The sequence below is a fragment of the Galeopterus variegatus genome, unplaced genomic scaffold (assembly GCF_000696425.1).
Source record: "Galeopterus variegatus unplaced genomic scaffold, G_variegatus-3.0.2 Scaffold794, whole genome shotgun sequence".
NCBI classification, from domain to species: domain Eukaryota; kingdom Metazoa; phylum Chordata; class Mammalia; order Dermoptera; family Cynocephalidae; genus Galeopterus; species Galeopterus variegatus.
Genome location: NW_007726905.1, coordinates 197,683 through 211,768, shown reverse-complemented (window position 1 = coordinate 211,768; position 14,086 = coordinate 197,683). Strand labels below are relative to the sequence as shown.

General features: G+C 45.0%; 1 protein-coding gene across 1 annotated transcript in view; it reads left to right on the top strand.

Moving 5' to 3' along the window:
• Nucleotides 1–14,086, top strand: part of SMAD3 (SMAD family member 3) — a 121,668-nt gene that overhangs the window by 4,526 nt on the left and 103,056 nt on the right. The window lies entirely within an intron of this gene.

Sequence of the window (14,086 nt, the reverse complement as noted above, 5' to 3'; positions counted from 1 at the left end):
CCTTGATTAGGGCAGCTCCACATAGGGCCTGGGAAGAGAAGGGGCCTGCAGGAAAATGGGAAGCTGATTAGGGGGATGACACAGAGCTGTGGTTGAACCTAGGAGCCACTTGACATCCCCTTGACACTTAGAACCTTGGAACCTGCTGCTTGCACCCAGGAGTTCAGTGTTTAGGCTGATGCGTATTGTAGACGGCCCCTTGCTCACAGTTCCCAATCAAATGTTACAAGGTTGGATCTGGATTCATTGATATTTATTGGACTCCTCCCATGTCTGAGGCAAGGGAGGATGCAGAGATAAATTTGAGAAGGTCCCCGCCTATGAGGAGCTTACACTTCAGTAAAGGAAACATAAGTAGGGCATTATTTGAGTGTTGTAACTACTATTTCTTTCTTATTCCAAGCCATCCAAAGAAATAGGAGATCTAATATGGAGTGATTTTTTTTGGGGGGGGGGGGGGGTAGACTATGATGTATCTTTTAAATATTGCATAAGTTGCTATGTTAGAAAATAAGATAATGACAGCCATCTGTTTTCTCTTGAAAAAGCACAGAATTTAGGTTCTGCATCTGCCATTTTACTACCTGGATGGATTTGGAAATTCATTTAATGTCTCAGAGGCTTCATGTTTGCACCTGTAAAATCAGGATGAGATAAGGCTCATGGAAGTATTTTGTAAACCAGAGAGCTTGACAGATATAAGTGTTATGTTTAGCCTTCGTTACTGAATTAGTCATTTATTGATTACCTACTGCTACGACCAAGGCAGTGTGTCTACTCAAGGAGCTCCCTGTCTAGAGTGGGAGACAGACTTTCTCCAAGATATAGGGCATGAGCCATAGCTGAGGGATGCACAGAGTGTCCAGCAATATGGGGACAGAGTAAATTCTGTGGGAAGAGGTGGCAAGAGGAGGCGAGTCAATGTGAGGTGGAAAACTAACAAGGGGACAGGAGTTATCATCAGAGGGAAGTGTTTGGACTGCAGTGTGATCATGGCAACTTTTTGGTATGTGGGGATAGTTGCCTACAAGAATGAGGACATCTTTGTCTTCTGCCTTTTACTAAGCTGAATGCTGTTGTGAATATGTCACCTTATAACTCACACTGAAGGGTGAGTGACCTGGGTGCTGTACTTTACTCCACTGTGAAGCATTTTCTCTTTGAAGTAAAAAAGTAATTTAGTACTGCAAACCTGAAATTCAGGTTTTCTTGGTGGGAACAGGGACTTTAGATATAATAGCCCAGAATATGACAGAGTGTTGATAAAAAGTGGACAACTTGCAGATGATTGTGGGTGCTTAGAATTTCAGAGTTTTGGTGTGACCTAGCTTCTCATTTCTCTAGTAACACTTGCTGAAAATAAATCTATAAACCTGAGTTTCTGAATGGACATGAGAGCTTTTAGAGACATTTTTTAAAAAGTCTTTGCAACAACATAAAGTTTTAAGTGACAGTTTTAATAATAGAAAAAGGCCAATGAATACAGTAGTCATTTAGTTCTGATGAGAAATGCAAGAAGTTGATGAAATCCAGAAAATTTAGTTCAAGCTTATCACATCAGGAATCCAATTAAAATGAGTTTTAAAAAAATAAATATTGGTTTAGTAATATAAACTTGTGATCGCTGTATTTATTATAATGGAAATAAAATTAACACAATTTAATGGACTGAGCAACCATTAATTTTCACACGTTAATTTATTAGGAGATTTTAATGCCGTTTGATGTAAAATATAGCCATTATTCTGTGTGAGCTCCTTTATGTAATAAACGGGAATAAACAGACTTTATTCCCGTTACCTTATTCGCTCACCTTCTCATCCGCCTCTCCCTGAGCCTCCTATAAAAGCAATTAAGTTCTCTAAGTTTGGAATGCAGCTTTCTCAATCAACAAGGCTCATGGATAGCCCTAATTTACTTTTGTTCTTGTATCCTTTGCTATATTGACAGATTAAAACAAAAACAAAACAAAACAGAAAACAATTCTACCTTCTTCCCCCAATCTATATCTGATAGCACTGATTGGCTGGAGACAGAATTGCCCAGAAAGGCTACTTGTGAAGGCAGCCTGCTGAGCGTGCAGAGTACTGACTAGGAGGTTTATCAGCCTTTTGCAGACACAAATGGCTGGTACAATGTTGGATGTGACTAGCTGCTCCCTAAGGAGGGCTGTGATCTTTTGTTGACTGCTGACAAGTTCCTAGGCCATGGAGCCTTTGAGTCTTCTCATTTTCAAGGGCAGTGTTTCCTGGAAACAGTTGGAAGTTGCAATACTAAGCCTAACCTGCAGAATTTTGGTTTCTAACTTTACTCTATACCAAGTTTTAGAACAAAAGAAGATTCCAAGAGAACTTGTCCAATTCATTTTATGCTTTCTTTTGATGCACCTATCAGGTGCTAATCTGTTAGGTAACGGGGACAAAATTGTGAATAAGGCAGATTCTTTCCCTGCCTTCTGTAGCTTCTAGCCCACTGGCTGTTAAACGTGGGTTCTTTGGAATTGTAATAATACTGTATGTATTTGCTCTTTGGCTAATTTGTAAATACTATTTTCTTGGTGCCAAAAAACCAAATTCCCCAAGTTCTGCAGTTTATTGACTCCTGACAAGGGTAACTGTGTAAATGTGTGTTTGTGTGTGTAACATTTTCCTTTGTTTTGACTTAATTAACAGTTTGAGAAATAAATCTATAGCACAAGCCACACTATCCACTGTTGATTATCTGAGGCCCTTGCTGTAAGCACAGTCTACCACAGTGACACACTGCTGCAGAATGTTTTGACAGAGAGACTCAGTTTAAAATAAAAACACAGTAGAAGCCTATTAATTAAGAAGTTTGGCTAATTCTGGATTAGGCTAAAGTTTGTTTAGCAGGCCTTCTCTCCCCATAAATGTTGTCAAAGAAAAATTACTAATAAACAAGGGTTTGGGGGTCATTTTAGAGGCAGGAGTCAGCAGACCTGGGTAGATTCTAGATCTAGCTCTGTTTCTGATTAGCTGTGACAAGTCACTTAACTTCTCTGGGCCTCAGATGTTCTTAGCTGGAAAACAGGCTAGATAAGCTCTATTGGATGGTCTTTCTAACTCTAAATTGGTTTTTATGCAAGCATTTTATTTTATTTATTTATGGCTGCTGGCCGATATAGGGATTGAACCCTGGATCTTGGTGTTACCAGCACCACACCCTAACCAACTGAGCTAGCTGGCCAGCCCCTCATGCAAGCATTTTGGAAGCTCTCATTTGTACATATCCAGTTGATCAATGAACCCGCAGATCTTTCCTATTAGTGTTCCAAGAGCCTGTCAGCTTGGTGCTAATTAATTTATATAAATGAAAGTAATAAGACTATAATTCAGTTTTTAATTTTGGTTGTTTCATCTCCCCTCTCCTCCCTGCCTCTTCCTTACTCTGTGAGTCTAAATCAGTGAAATTTAACTACAAAGGAATATAAAAATAACTGCTAGGATAAAGATGTGGAGGCTGTGTTGAGATGCAGTGAGCAATTTTTCTTCTTTTGTTGCTATTTTTGGCTATTCTCAGAGCAGGAAGTTTGCTTAAACTAATGACCACAGATGCCTAAAAATGGTTAAATGTGTAAGAGGTAAGCATTATAGAGGATACCTGTGGAAATGTTTGCTCATATGTCAAAGTTTACCCAGGAAGCTTTCTTTATTTATTTTCAAGCATCTATATAAAGAAGGGTTACACTTGATTGCGAAAGCACAAGCCTTTTGTTAGGCAGCGTGGAGGTTACAAGTTTAAACCCAAGCTAGGAAATGAAAAGTGAGTTTCCTCCGAAATATTTCTTTTTCTATATCACGTGGCTCTCCCTGTTTATATCTGGCAAGTTTTTCTCTCTCCTGAATGCTTTGCTGGGAGTTGAGGACTCAAGTATTGTTTAAGAAACACTGTGTACGGGTTTGCCTTTGAGACCTACAGAGTTATAAATCTGGTCGCTGCTGCTGCTCAGTGTTACATCACAAACTGCCGAGCCAAGTTGTAGCTCCGAGGTGTCACCGCTTTTTTTTTTTTTTTTTTAACTGGACTTTTGAAATAGTAATGCTTTTTGGGCGTGTGTTTTTTAAAGGTCTGTTTTTACGCTGTCACAGCTCAAAAATGCCAAAAGGCATTTTTTCCTTAAAAAATCACCTCTGGGCCAAGCCCAAATGTGGAGTTATGGATCCAGAAAAGACTTTTTGAGTAGTTACCAGTGGCTGAAAGCAGGCTCTGATGATGGAAATTGGGTTTTTCCTTTTGCTTCAAATCTTCCCTGTTGTAAACTTTGTCTTTACTCTTGCTGAATTCAGGCTCAAGGTGTACATGGGAGGGCAGGGAGCATTAGAGTTTGTTCGGCTACCCCTTTAAATTTCGTGTGTAGCATTTAGCTCTACCCAAACAGGTTCTTCAAATATTACCTAGGGAGTAGGGGAGGGGGGAGTTCAGGAAGAGCCAAGTGAGGAAGAAGAAAGAGAAAGGCCCTTGAGTCTGACAGTTCCTAGCTCTGTGGTGACCTTGGGTACAATGGCTTCAACTTTCTGAACCCTGGTTTCCTCATCTGTAAAATGGGGATGGGACCACCTCCCTTATATAAACCAACCTAAATGGGATAAGATAGATCAAGTACTTAGCCAATATTTGTAGCTCACAGCACATAGTAGGTGCTCAGTAAACCAATAAATGCTCATTTTCCCTTTCAAGGGGGATATTTGACTTACAGTGTCTATTGACTCCAGGAAGGGCTCTCCGTCTCCCTCTCGCTTGCACCTTGCTCTCAGAGCTCACTATTTGGAGAGCTTTGGTTTATGCAGTAAAAGGATCTACTTCCAACACATACACAGAAATAACACGCAACCATGTCACTTGTTGGTTTAGGGCTTGGCAGACTGTTGAAAGGGAAACAATTCATATTTCTTAGGTGGTTCTGCCCTCTCTCCTTACCTTCTCTATCATCATGTTTTAAATTGTTTGGCAGACTAAAAATAATAGTACTGAAAACAAACTTTGATGAATCAGTGCTCCTAGGGTGGGGGATGGGTAAGATCCTGAAGCAGAAACGCTGTGACTCAGGTGCTTGTCACTGATAGCTGCCCGTAAGTGCATGGAAATGCATGATGTTTATTGTTGCTGGTGTTTTTTTGAGGCCTGGGTGCAAAGCACTTCTGGCTCTGAAGTACCACCTTACCAGTTGGCTTGGTGGTTAAGTGAAAACGGTCAGCTCCAGAAACTCCGGGCTCCGAAATGACCTGGACATGAGTGCTCTGAGCTGTGTGCAAGAGGGGCTTGCACTTAGAGGACATGCTCTGGCTCTCCTCCTGGCTGCGCTCCTCTTCATGGGGCAAGGAGTCTGTAGGGCCAAGGGACAGGCCCATCTAGAGCCAGCACCTCCTCCTTCCAGACCATCAGTTCCTGCCCCAGTGTCTCTAGCCTGCTTCCAAGTCCAAGTTCCAAGAGATGTGGGCCTCTTCCCCAGGTCCGTCTACCTGAGGGCAGACTGTGTCGACCATGGACAGTATATGCAACCGCTGGTCCGACGGCTAGGCGAGGGGTTTAGGGGGTTGGGGGAATTGGCTAGAACTTGGACTTGTGGCCTGGGGAGTCTGCATAGGTGTGCATGAGGCCCCCAGAAGTGTGGGATGGTGCTGGGGGTAGACTGAGATCCGGGGCCAGTTCTCCCTGAGTTTTTACATTCCACTGTGAAACCGAGGGGTCAGAGAATTCTAAATTCAAACCTGGACTTCCAGGTTGTATTAACATATTTGTCAAGATAGAATGATAGAACACATTCTTTTTAACAGTTTGTTATCTTGATTTCTGTCTTTTAAATATGATGTATGGTATGTAGGCCTTCATATGTGTTCTTGCTCTGAGACCCACCAGGGGTAGGAGCAGGCCTATTTTTAGCACCATCTGTACAGTTGTGTGGCCACAACTGAGGCCCAACCTAGGTGGCACCATTATATGGACAAGATTGTGGAGATGTCCCTCACCCTGAACCGAGGCCAGAGTGAATTAAATGCAGGTCAGGGAGAAGGTGCTACATACCGCAGCTGCCAGTCCAAAAAGGGAACAGAGCACTGGGCGACCAAACGTGCATTTCTTTGTCGGAAACATTTATTGAGCACTGACTTTGTGCTGGGCCTCAGGGGAGATAGGGGTGAAGTCCTGTCTCTGAACTGCTCAGAGGCAAAAAGGGACCCCAGTAACCACAGTTATGCTGAGGCCATGGGAGAAATGCTCTAGTAGAGAACAGAGGGTTGGTTGGGAGTGCAGAGGGTGAGCAGCTCTCTTTCTAGGGGTGTCAGAAGGCTTCACAGAAGCGGTGATGCCCGAGTGGAGCCTTGAAGGATAGATGGGAGGTTGGGAGGGGTGTGGGAGGCTGAATGGAACACAGGCCAGACAGAGCATGGAAGGGCCTGGTGTCTGGGGAAAGGCAGGACAGTTCAGGGTGGCCAGAGCATGGAAGAGGCAGTGGCCGGAGAGGAGTCGTAGAAAGGTGTTGCCAAGGGCTTTGGTCAGCCATGCTTGGTGTTTGGCCCTTGCTCTGTGAGCATCCAGGAGATTTTAAAGTCGGGGAGTGGCATGGCTAAAGCCACTGTTCCTTTGTACTTCATCTCCTCCCACCCTGTGGCGGGTAACAGCAGGTTTTCTGCCCGAGTTATCCAGGTCAGAGTCATAATCCCTTACACCACCATGTGGACAGCTTTAGGCTATGTCTGGACCTGGTTGAAAGTAGTGTTTTGTTTGCCATCAGGAGAGAAGACGCGTTGTTCAGCCAGGAGGGCTCTGGGAGCCCAAGTGTTCAGGTAATTAGCCAGTGAGTCATGGCAGCCTCCCGACTTGGATTCTGTGGGAAATTAAGTGGAGTGTTGCTGGGCTCCAGGCAGGTGACTGCTCTCCCCAGGCAAAGGCCTCCACTTCAGATCTTGGTCTCTCTCTGGGTCTTCCTTGTGCCTGACCTCATGCCTTTATGTGGACTGTCTCTGGTCAGTGTTTTTAATTTCTGCATTGATGATCATCTAGGCCAGGATTTCCAATTCTAGGCCACACTGCAATTTGAGAAAATACACAGATTCTCTACTGCACACTCACAGAACGATATAAGTGTATTAGTAACACATTATATTCCTTAAGAAGAGAGTAAAATAGTTTATTTAAAACAGGATTGTTTATTATCATTAAGAGCAAACAGAAATCACATTGACCATTTAAAGATTGGGTACAGGACCGGCCCGGTGGCGCACTGCTACAGTGCGCCGCTTGGGAGTGCGGCGGCGCTCCCGCCGAGGGTTCGGATCCCACATACAGACCGGTTCCCGCTCACTGGCTGAGCGAGGTGCGGGCGCAACACCGAGGGTTGCGATCCCGTTGCCGGTCCCAGTCCGGTACGGGCGCGACACTGAGGGTTGCGATCCGTTGCCGGAAACGAAAAAAGAAAAAAAGGAAAAAAAAAAATTGAACCCAATCTTTTTTTTTTTTTTTCTTTTTTTCTTTTTTCGTTTCCGGCAACGGATCGCAACCCTCAGTGTCGCGCCCGTACCGGACTGGGACCGGCAACGGGATCGCAACCCTCGGTGCTGCACCCGCACCTCGCTCAGCCAGTGAGCCGCCGGTCTGTATGTGGGACCCGACCCCTTGGCGGGAGCGCCGCCACACTTCCCAAGCGGCGCACTGTAGCAGTGCGCCACCAGGCCGGCCCAAAGATTGGGTACAATTTTTTTTTTTCTTTTTTTCTTTTTTCGTTTCCGGCAACGGATCGCAACCCTCAGTGTCGCGCCCGTACCGGACTGGGACCGGCAACGGGATCGCAACCCTCGGTGCTGCACCCGCACCTCGCTCAGCCAGTGAGCGGGAACCGGTCTGTATGTGGGATCCGAACACTTGGCGGGAGCGCCGCCGCGCTCTCAAGCGGCGCACTGTAGCAGTGCGCCACCAGGCCGGCCCAAAGATTGGGTACAATTTACCTTATCTGTTTAGAGTCAGCTTTTTGTTGTTGTTAATTTAAGTTAATAGGTTTTTAAAAGGTAAAGTTTTGTGTCCATGGACTGATTCCGGTTCATGAGCCATTGCTGAAAACATTACTAGAGGCCTGCTGCTGAAGGTGAGACTAGGGCCAGCATATGGCAGTAGAGCATCCTGGGTTCAAGTCCCTCCTCCCTAACTTCCTGTGCTGGTGACTGCGGATAGATAACTTAACCCCTTTGAGCCTCCCTTTCCTCATCAATAAAATAGGAAAAATAATATCTTCATCAGGAGGATTTTTAGAGTTATTTATTCAGTTAGATCAGCTTATGCATTAAAAGTACTTTGCAAGGTGAAAAATATTATGCAGTGTCACCTACTATTTCTTTATGAAGTGCAGCTCTTTACTATTGCTAAAAATCCTTTCTGACAGAGATCGAGTTAAGTCTTCCTAGTTCGCGCCCAGATTTTCACAGAGGCCTTAGAGAAAATCATAAATAATGCACAAAATCCAATAGGAGTATGAACTCAGGTGCACATGCTCTGGTGTCTTGTGCTAGAAGCTTAGGTGACCTGTTGCTCTTGGCTTTGTCCAAGGATTTGAGTCAGTAGATGTGCTGACCTTTGACAAATCACCTAAACCCTCTCGCGTGGGTGATCCTGGTACGTGCTGCGTGGACTGAGTGCCAACTATATGCCAGACACCAGAGGGGTGACCTACTTGTTGGTCTTATTTATCTACAGGATTCTGGGAAGGATGGTTTTCCTATGTTTACAGAGGAGGAGGCTGAAGCTTTGAGGGGTCAGTGGCAGAACAGAATTCTGAACTCGGGCTCTGGAATCTGAACCCCAGTTCTTTGCACTCTGCCTTACTGTCCCCCAAGAGAGGGCTCCCATTTTCATCCTTCTAAGAAAAGCCCGGAAATTGGTATTATTATCCTTATTTTGTAAACAAAAAAAATAAGGTTCAGATTACTGAGGCAGGTTGCTTTAAGTCTCATGATAAGGGGTGGAGCTGAATTTACCTCTGAAGCTCTAACCCTTCTAGAATCTAGGGTGACAATGTAATTTATCAGACAAACCAGGACATTTCTAAAAGTGAAAAGGGGCAATGCTGTTAATTTTCATGGCTGGGTAGTGGGCATAAGCCTGGATTTTCCAGGCAGGCCTGGGTAAATAGTCACCCTGAGTCACCTGGCCTCTGTACCAGTGACCGTGATACTTGACCAAGGTAACTGGGAGGATTAGATCAGCCAGTTCATATGCTGAAGTTGCTGAAGTGGGAGGGACTGTGTGAATTATTTACTACCATTCTAAGTGAAGCGACTTGCCTAATGTCATGCAGCAAGTTGGCAACATCATATTTAAAACTGGGTAAGACCTTAAAGATGAGCTAGTGGAGTGAAGATAGCATTGGAGCTTAATTAACTAGAGTAGGAGTTAGGGGACATTGAGCTATGTCACTGGCCACTCTGAAGGGAAGGGAAATAGATGTGGGAGGGTGTGGTGGGGTGTGGGTGTGGTATGGGGTTGGCAGGGTGCCCACTTGGATCTAGGATGTCTGCACCCTTATCAGGCCCTGTCCCTTTGAGACCTAGGAGATGCCACTAGTCCCAGTGCAACTTGGATGACGTTTAATGGCCAGGAGTGGAGATTTCTATGAGCTGACCTCTCCTGCTCCCCTGCTCCATTTTATCTGAGGCCTCAAAGATACTACTGGTTGGGAGTGGTGAAAGTTTAGTTGATAATCCTTCTGCTGAAGAATTTTGGAAGGCAATGAGGAAGGAATTAAAAATAACAGCAAGCATGCCTTTTCTTTCTCTTTGAGTGTGGTCAATGTGTGGAATGTGCCAGGGCCACTGCGGAGCAAGCACGTGGCCCCAGTTAACCCTCTTTGCCGATGGAATTCTGCAGAGATCATGTAAAGCCTGTGCTGCTTCACTTCAAGTTCTCGGAGTTGGTTTTCACGATCATCCAAACCTCATCTGTCTTCCCTGGCCTCAAATAATTTATTGGAAGTCTGGAGAGGGACTGTGTTCTCTAAACTCTCCAACCAAACTTGCTGTGAGTGAGACGCTGTGTGATGAGCTCCAAGGGGAGCAGCTGGAGTGACAAAGAGGAACGGTTACAGGCTGAGAAAAGCGAAATGTTAAGTTCAAACCAAACTTGGCACCTGTTTGGAGAACTTCAGCTAATACTGTGGTGCTCCAGTTGCTAGCCTTTGTGGCTGTGCTGGGTCTTATAAATAGAACAAGATGCATTTCCCCTTTTGTTACCCCACGGACAGGAGGAGACATGTGTGGGGGTGAGTTTGGGCAGAGAGTATTAATTATTTACGTTCCAGTTCATCAGATAGTCATTGTGGGAACCGAGCCCTGCTCTGAGGGGATGACTAGGCCATCTTGTGGGTAAGGCTGGAAGCTGCCTGTGTGTCTCCTGAGTTCCATCCCTCCTCTCCAGTGCCACTCTCCCCTCCACAGATGAGGCCCTCGGTCCTTCATGTCTAGATACCACACTTGTCCAGGTGGCCCCTTCCCTCTCTGATCCAGCACATATTCTGTATCAGGGGCCAGAATCACTGTATCAGGATGCTTTTGGTAACCTGAAACCACACGAACAGCTTCAGCAGGATGTGGGCTTATCATCTCCCCTAAGCAGTCTAAGGCAGGGAAGTTTCAGGCATCAGAAGAACTCAGGTGCCTTCCATCTTTCTGCCCTGCCATCTTCAGCCTGATGGCCTTTTGTCTTCAAGCTTGTCTCCCCCTTGTTCAAAGATGGCCACAGCTATTGTAGACATTACCCTTTTTAAACAGTTGCATCCAAAGGCAGAAAAGAGATGCTTCTCCTTGGGTGTCTATCCAGGAAGAAGATATCCAGGAGCCTCCTAGTATGTTATTGGTCAGTGTTGTATCCCATGTAGTCAATGACAGAAATAATGGATTGTTATAAGCCTCTCGAAGTCAAGGACCCAGGCTATTTCTTTGATGCGTTAGAGTACTTAGTATGGTGCCGGGCACTTAGGAAATTTTAATTAGTATTTGTGGATTGCTGTTTTCCTTCTCTGAGTGATAGTCCTGAACACTTATTGATCTTTTGCTAATTCCTGAGCCTATGATGGTAAACCAGTCAGGGACCAGTTCCTGCCCTCACGGAGCTTATATTCGAGGTGGAGAGACAGTTATGTAATTGTGTTTGGCACGTATAAGGGGTAGATTGTAGCAGTCTGTTGTGGCTTCAGCAGCTTTGGAAGAGATAGCAGACTGGGGCTCAGGGAGACAAACGAAAGTGAGAGAATCACAGTGGGGACTCTCAGGGCCTCTGAAGACTGTGCCCGAGGACCATACACTTTGTGACCCACGCCGGGTCATGTCAAGCAGTTCAGACTTCTGCCTCCACCCCTCCACCAGTCTTATTTTCCTGTTGACAAAATGAAGATAAAAACCTGCCCTTGAGTACAGACTGGGGGCAGGGTACAGAGCTAAGAGCCTACTCCCCGAGGGGGAATTTTCTAAAGTTTCTTGCGGTCTTCTAGCTTCAAAACCGTTTGCAATTTAATTGCATGTTTCGTGTTTTTGTGCATCTCACTTGCTTTGAATCTGCTGGAAACTTTCTCTGAAAGCATGTATATGAAGAAATTAAAATTCTGTAAATGTTTAGTGGTTAAAAACAAAGTGCTGGCCAATTTATGTAAATTTTTGCTATTTTCTGATGGAACTTTCTGCAGACGTGGAATACCCTTGAGTCTTCCTGTCACAGTGAGCTAATAACTAATTTCAGGTCTGTAAATGCTCTTTTATTCCAATTCAGAGAAAACAGAGTCTGTCCCAAGGCCTCATGTTTTTATTTTCCTGTTGATGTAGGAGCAGGGATAACTTGGGACCCCGGGGAACATCTCAAAACTAATTAAAGAGTTTAATTCAGAGAAAACAGAGTCTGTCCCAAGGCCTCATGTTTTTATTTTCCTATTGATGTAGGAGCAGGGATAACTTGGGACCCCGGGGAACATCTCAAAACTAATTAAAGAGTTTGTTTGAGGTTTGCCTGTTTTTCTTGCTTGGCTGAAAGAGTTGCAGTTTTTGCTTTGATTATTTAAAAAAAGAATCTATCTCCATTCCTGATCCAGGAGGTGGGGGTTGGCAGAGAGGGGGTATTGCATACTTTAGTAAAGATGGGAAGACCTCCTGCCCTCCTAGCATGGTCTAGCACAGAGAGGCACTTTCGAAGATGGGCCTGGAACCAAAGCAGCTACTTTCCTTGAAAATTCTCAAGTTTCCAGGAGCCGTGGCCAGGTGAGTCTGGGCGTGAAACTGAACTAAGCTGTCCCTGTGTGAGGCTGGTTCTGTTTGATCACTTTCAGTTCTGAAGTTAATGGTGCAAGTTTGCCACTCACAGAGGGAGCATTAGCATGGGGGGAGGGGGGGTGGAGGCCCTGACAGCCATTCCAGGGTGCCCCCAACCCTTTGTTTAACCACGTCTGTGGACCAGTGGTCTCAGATGTTTACCATCGGCTGTTTATAAGAGGGAAGTGTGGTCATGTTTCTATCTCTCTTGTGGGCTGCACGGTTGCCTTACTGGGGTTCATGTGGGAAGTGGTTACTGTTAGCAGGAGGATGAAATAACAGCACTCACAAAAGGGCTTTGATCCAAGGATCTTTCTGAATGTCAGCTTTTGGCCACTGTGTTTTTTAGTTTATTTTTTGCTATCTGCTTTAACTTCAGTAATGAGAAAAGTGAACCGTGTGCTGGACATCGTTAGATTCAGCTGGGCTGAGTCAGAATTTCACTGCAAACTTCTCCTCTCCCTGGGTTTCATTTATGACCATTGTGGGGATAACGTCCAGATCTGTAGTTCTCCAGAGCTTAGACACCCTCAGCTCCAGTTGCTCTCCAAACATCCATTCCCGAACATCCCTGCAACACCTGGAGTTTAACATGTACCATTTCTTCTTCTTCCTCCCCATTCAACCTACTCTGGTCTTCATCTTCATCATTATCAGAGCCCAAACATCCATTCCCGAACATCCCTGCAACACCTGGAGTTTAACATGTACCGTTTCTTCTTCTTCCTCCCCATTCAACCTACTCTGGTCTTCATCTTCATCATTATCAGAGCCCCCAGGTTTGATAAAGTATTGAAATCAGCAGATGAACACATAAAATGAGACATGAAGGAATTGTGATCTTAGCATCCTGCTCTCCAGGTGAGGCTGGGGCCCCTTGTCCACTCTCACTGGTAGAGAGAGATTAGCTTTATCACTTTGGGAAAGTTGACTTGACTTCCTGGGTATCGGTCTTCTCATATACAAAGTGACAAGCTTGAAGAATCTCAAAGGGCCCTATCCATTCTATTATATCACAATACCTCTCTAAGCTCTCCTCCTTGGCTTCTTGCCTTTCACTGTTTTCTTGATGCACATATTTTCCTGGGGGACATATCTGAGTTTTCCTCGATGCTCTGCCTTTAGCGGTGGCCCATTCCTTAATATCTTATTTAAATGCATTATAGTCATTGTTTAATTTATCAGAGATTTCCTGAGCTTTCTTTTGGTGGTGGTGGTGGTGCTGCCAGACACTGTGGTCCAGGAGCTGCAAATGCACTGTTGATTTGGATAGTCATACATACCCTGCTCTCACGGAGCTTCCCAGGGTGAAATAAGGCCCCACCTGAGACTCTATTCCCAGGCCGGGGAAACTCAGTCTGTTGACAAAGAGGAATTTCTCATTTAGCCAGAAGCACAGGTTTCCTGTGCTTGTAGGCACCAGCTGTGTTCCAACTGTGGTGCCATAAAAATATAGGAAGGAAGGGAAACGTGTTCACAGGTTGGTTAGAGATTTTGAAACCAACAATCGGCTCTCTTATCCACATGAAACCAGAATCCACTGCTGGCTTGAGTCTCTCAGACCCGCAGCTCAACAGAGTGCCCTTTTAAAACTGGGTTTGACTCCATGCAAGTGGCTTTTTCTGTCACCCTCAGACAGCCACCTAGTATATTCTTTGAGGCTTATGATTTGACCTGTGTGCTCAGGAATCTTTAAAGAGAAACGCCTTCTTTGCCATCAGTTGTTTTAAGGCCAGTGAGGAGACTGAGCCTTTCAGAGATGAAGCAATTAGAGGATGACCTCCAAC